Here is a 6000-nt window from a genome sequence, read left to right on the forward strand (position 1 = left end):
ATACCGATACTTTCCGATATCGGAAGGTATCGCTCAACACTACTACTAAATCATTTATTGTTATAACACGGAACCTGGACGACTTCTGCTATGAGAATAGATGAGCATCTGCTGCTTCTTTTATGGGGGTGGCATAATACTTCCCCCCGGGAGCACATTTAATTTGGTTCTCCCATACAAGTGTTATACTGATAGGGCACTCCCTGCTTATAGCAAACAATTAGATGCGGTTCCTGCAGTTTTTGCCAATATGTAGCAAAGTTTTCAAAAGTTCGACAACTGGGAGAGTTTATAACTAGTGATGAACGAGTATACTCGTTACTCGACATTTGCAGAGCATGCTCATGTGTCCTCCTAGTATTTTGGCGTGTTCGGAGATTTAGTTTATGTCGACCCAGCTGCATGATTTGCAGCTGCTAGACAGATTGAATACATGTGGGGATTGCCTGTTTGTTAAGGAATCACCACATGTGTTCAAGCTGCCTAGCAGCCGCAAATCATGCAGCTGTGTCGACATAAACTAACTCTCCGAGCACGCTGAAATACTCAGAGACCACCCTAACATGCTCGGGAAATCTCGAGTAACGGGTATACTAGCTCATCACTATTTATAACTTGAGATATTTCGACATCTGCAAAACAGCGGGAGTGGTCTATACTCTGTATGTGTACATGCTCTTACCACATGGATTATGTGGGTAAGACTAAAAGGCAGTTTTGGGTATGCATACGTGACTTTTGAAATGCCAGGGATACCCCCCTTGTGCGACATGTTATCCAGGTACACAAAGGTTATATAAACGCAATTTTATTTAGGATTATTGAGGTTATCCCCCTTCTGTAAGATAGGGAGACCGAGAAAAAAAGATTTTACATTGTGTGGCGAGGTGGACATTTTGGGTGGACTCCATGACCCCGAGGGGAATCAATGAACAGCTGAGCTTAATTCGTTTTATTTTACCTCCTTTCTATGTCTAATAGCTCAGGTTCTTTTGAAAGCTAAAGCCTTTGGAATATAGGTTTTTAACCAAGCCACCATACTTGATATAGTAACATTAACCATGGGTATACGTAATGGTAGCATTGAATTTGACCTTGTTGAGGCATGTTTAGCTCCAAATATAATAGGGCATTTAATGGCCAAATTCTTGATTAATTTCCCATTCACTGTTATTGAGACCACTTTTTTGACTCCACTTGCATGGTGGGGTCTTATATTATGTGGAGCGCACTTTGCATTCAAGGATACGCACAGATTATGATTGAGCTTCATTTCTGGTTTATGTGTTGTGGAACGCATTTGCCTTTAAACACGAGTGTGTCTAGTGCATGATTTGGAGATTCTGGTCATGTGTTCATTGATATTTCCGGTAATGTGTGCTGCGGAGCATATATGCGGTTCAACGGGACCTTTTTAACAAGTGATCGGTATCTTCCGATTATGTGTCCACCACTATGGAGTACAAGTGAATGGGAGCTTTGGGCATGATGCCATTAATGACTGCATTAGTGGCGTGGTTGATCCTTATAGGGTGGGCTTTAGATTGACCCCTCCTTTCTTACATTTAGGAAACACTGAAGCATCAAGTATCCACTGTGACCTAGGCCATGAGGGCCATCCTATTGGCGTGAAACCTATACCCCGATGGACCCCAAGAATAAGATGAAACGTGGACAAGGAACGGGCACAGAACGAATGGTATAGCAGCAATCAGCACACACACAAAGATTAGATAATATAATATAAAATAAATATTTACTAACCAGTTTATAAAAAACACCGGAAAGGATGGTAGGTAAACAGTGCATACATAACAAAGCAGGTACGCAGGTAGACTTAAACATAATTAATAGTTGTATGTAAGCAAAATAAAATGTGATTAACCCTAGAATGCATGACGTTAACCCCTTACCGGCATCGGACGTACTATACCGTCCGATGCCGGCTCCCCTGCTTTGATGCAGGGCTCCGCGGTGAGCCCGCACCAAAGCCGGGACATGTCAGCTGTTTTGAACAGCTGACATGTGCCCGTAATAGGCGCGGGCAGAATCGCGATCTGCCCGCACCTATTAACTAGTTAAATGCCGCTGTCAAACGCAGACAGCGGCATTTAACTACCGCTTCCGGCCGGGCAGCCGGAAATGACGTCATCGCCGACCCCCGTCACATGTCCGGGGGTCGGCGATGCATCTCCATTGTAGCCATAGAGGTCCTTGAGACCTCTATGGTTACTGATTGCCCGTCGCTGTGAGCGCCACCCTGTGGTCGGTGCTCACAGCACACGTGCAATTCTGCTACATAGCAGCGATCAGCAGATCGCTGCTATGTAGCAGAGCCGATCGTGCTGTGCCTGCTTCTAGCCTCCCATGGAGGCTATTGAAGCATGGCAAAAGTTAAAAAAAAAAGTTTAAAAAAATGTGAAAAAAATAAAAAAAACATAAAAGTTTAAATCACCCCCCTTTCGCCCCAATCAAAATAAATCAATAAAAAAAATATCAAATCCACGCATATTTGGTATCGCCGCGCTCAGAATTGCCCGATCTATCAAATAAAAAAAAGTATTAACCTGATCGCTAAACAGCGTAGCGGGAAAAAAACTCGAAACGCCAGAATTACGTTTTTTTGGTCGCCGCGACATTGCATTAAAATGCAATAACGGGCGATCAAAAGAACGTATCTGCACCGAAATGCTATCATTAAAAACGTCATCTCGGCATGCAAAAAATAAGCCCTCAACCGACCCCAGATCACGAAAAATGGAGACGCTACGAGTATCGGAAAATGGCGCAATTTTTATTTATTTTTTTTTTAGCAAAGTTTGGAATTTTTTTTCACCACTTAGATAAAAAATAACCTAGTCATGTTTGGTGTCTATGAACTCGTAATGACCTGGAGAATCATAATGGCAGGTCATTTTTAGCATTTAGTGAACCTAGCAAAAAAGCCAAACAAAAAACCAATGTGGGATTGCACTTTTTTTGCAATTTCACCGCACTTGGAATTTTTTTCCCGTTTTCTAGTACATGACATGCTAAAACCAATGATGTCGTTCAAAAGTACAACTCGTCCCGCAAAAAATAAGCCCTCACATGGCCAAATTGACGGAAAAATAAAAAAGTTATGGCTCTGGGAAGGAGGGGAGCGAAAAACGAACACGGAAAAACGAAAAATCCCCCGGTCATGAAGGGGTTAAAATATAAATATTAACGTATTGGGGGCCTTTTAGGCCCCCATGCACATAATGTAGAAAAACACACTTAAATAACTTTCACAAGTTTATTTCAAAATTGCTCAATAAAATATGAATTTTTATTATAATTTTTCACAGAAAACACCAAAAAATCTTTTTTTTCCCAAATTTCACACGAAGACATGAAAACACACAAAAACGCATAGAAATCTATAGCAAACTAGCTGCAGCTAAATTTTTATTCTAACTTTCTTTTCTATTATATTAGTCTTCCAAACAATTCTGACATGTTATTTTTTCAGAAGAGTGTTCTTTGCAAACAGTTTCCTTACAAGTGGAACAATATCGCTCAGTTTTCCTCTCTATGTTTCTTGGACACATGAAACAACGCTTTCGTATTCTTTCTCCTGGCTCTGGAATAATCTGAAACTGTACGCCACACCATTTCATTGCTTCTTTAGTTTGCTTTGGCAAGCATTTCAAGTCGCTTCACTCTATCATGTGAGGCATTACAAGTTCATGACAAAGGTCCTCCAAGAATATGCGTCTCCTGTCCTTCCTCTGTGCATGAAATTCCGGAAGAGTTTCTGTATAAATAATGAATGAATTTAGGGCTGCTACATCAAGCATATTTGAAAATAGTACTACAGGCCATCGTTTTGTTTGCCTCTTACACGAATATTCTCCCACCATCGTCCGACTAATGTAGGATTACTGTCACAAAAAACATTTGTTTTGTATGTTCTGCTTATCACTTCTTGAGGATCCACTAGATTCACTTCTTCATCATCAGAAGAATCACTGGATGAGGATGTTTGATTAGCTGGTGGCAGATATTCTTCATCAGACAAAGATAGTTCACTTTCATCATCGCTTTGAAACATAATCGCTTCAATCTCTTGGTCAGTCAGACACTTGGAGGAAGAGTGTGCCATTGCTGACTAGATGTTAGCAAACTAAAAGAAAAAACAATGAACAGAATCAGGGTTGTCCACTCTTTGCTTGTGTGTGACACACTGTAAGTGTAATGTCCCCCCTTCTTCCTCTCACCCTCAGCAGCTCTTACCTTTTATACTTTTAGGTGGTGTACAATTCTCTGGATTTTTGTGGCTCACAAGCTCTAGCCTTTGCAAGCTTCTTAGAAACAGAAACTGAAAATGAATAAGCTTTCCTCTCAACAGCTTATCTTATCACAGGTCCTTCAGCAATTAAACAATTAGCTCACAGTGTATACTGTCCTCAGTACTCTATATACAGCTCATTACTGTGTTCCGAAGGACCTGAGGTGATGTCATGGCCTTATCACTCCCTCCAAAAATCACATGACATCCTCACATGTTATTATCCACACCCTGGCCCCTCCACCAGCATTACTGAGTACAAATAAAGTAACTTGAGACTTAAACACTACTGAGAACATGATAAAAATAGCGGGGGCCTAAAAGGCCCCCAATTCGTACAGATGTACTTTTCACCAAACAAGCATTGTTACACCATAATGCCTATGAAAAAAATTATATGAACAACTGGATATTATCAACAATGACATACTTGAGGAATACCTGGAGTTTCAAAATTATAACTAAAGTAATTTTACAGATAATAGCAAAAATGTAAGCATGGGGGCCTAAAAGATGTAGCAGTTGTAGTCCATAATGGAGGACATCGTGGTGGTTGTAGTTAATAAGGGGGTAGTGTGGTTATAGTTTATAAGTAAATATAAATGGGAACAAGGCGCTCCTGTATAACTTGGTGCTCAAGCAGGATCCCTCTCCTTTATATAAAGTAATGTAGCAGCGCTAGTGACACAGCATAAAAAAGCAGCAAGTACCTCCTTACCACATAGGAGGAGGCAGGGAAAATAATCTATAACTGATGAAAAAAATCAATCAATCAAACTTGCGCTAAGAAATGCATGTAAAAGGAGGCCAAAAATAATAATAGTTGTAATTTACCTGATGAGGAGGAGGAAGATACAAATAAATGGATGGTGACGTTGCTTGTATGTAATAATGGGTACACTATTCAAGGTCTAAAAGTGGAGACATATAAGTGTAAAAAATATATATTAAAGTAGCGGGAATCCTAAAAATGGATATCTACAATCATGTACACATCTAGCCCTAAAATAAAATAATCCCGTCCTAATGAATGCACATATCAGAGAACCTGGAAATAAATCGTACCTGCCGCAGGATGCACATCAGGTGAATGTGGAAAATGCCAATAAGAAGCGATGCAGGTAAGTGCTGCAGATAAAAATACCTTCACCGTCCTTTGTAGAGATAAAAAGCGCTGGCGGTAGTTCATAGCGTGCTGTCCCGGCCGGTGACAGCCGCCACAAAAAGAGGAGCGTGTGCGAGGAGCGCGGCGCTCAGAGATGCTGTAGTTGGCAGGACCTGCGTGATGTTCGGGTCACGTGTCCGGTAAGTCATGTGGTGCCCCTGTCGGAGGTACGGAGCACTGGGGGAGCCAAAATTAAACCAACGCGTTTCGGATTGCCACGGAATCCTTCTTCAGGGTAGGCTCCCGCTGTGCTCTGCTGGTATTAAATAGTCTTGGCTCCCTCCCCTAGTGTCAATCAAACGCAAAAAGTTCAATTCCATTATTTAACCCCTTAGGCTTAAGGGTGTCTAGTTCAAAAATAAGCCGAGTCTCCTCTCTTGACATTTGTTTAATATAGTCCCCATCATGCCAATCTTTACGGACCAGTTTAATTCCAGCTACCTTTATTCCATTTATGGAGCCTTTATGGTGAATTGCAAAGTGCTTAGAAAGCTGATGTGCATCGTATTTTCTCTTAATGTTA

Source organism: Ranitomeya imitator, chromosome 2 (assembly GCF_032444005.1).
Source record: "Ranitomeya imitator isolate aRanImi1 chromosome 2, aRanImi1.pri, whole genome shotgun sequence".
NCBI classification, from domain to species: Eukaryota; Metazoa; Chordata; class Amphibia; order Anura; family Dendrobatidae; genus Ranitomeya; species Ranitomeya imitator.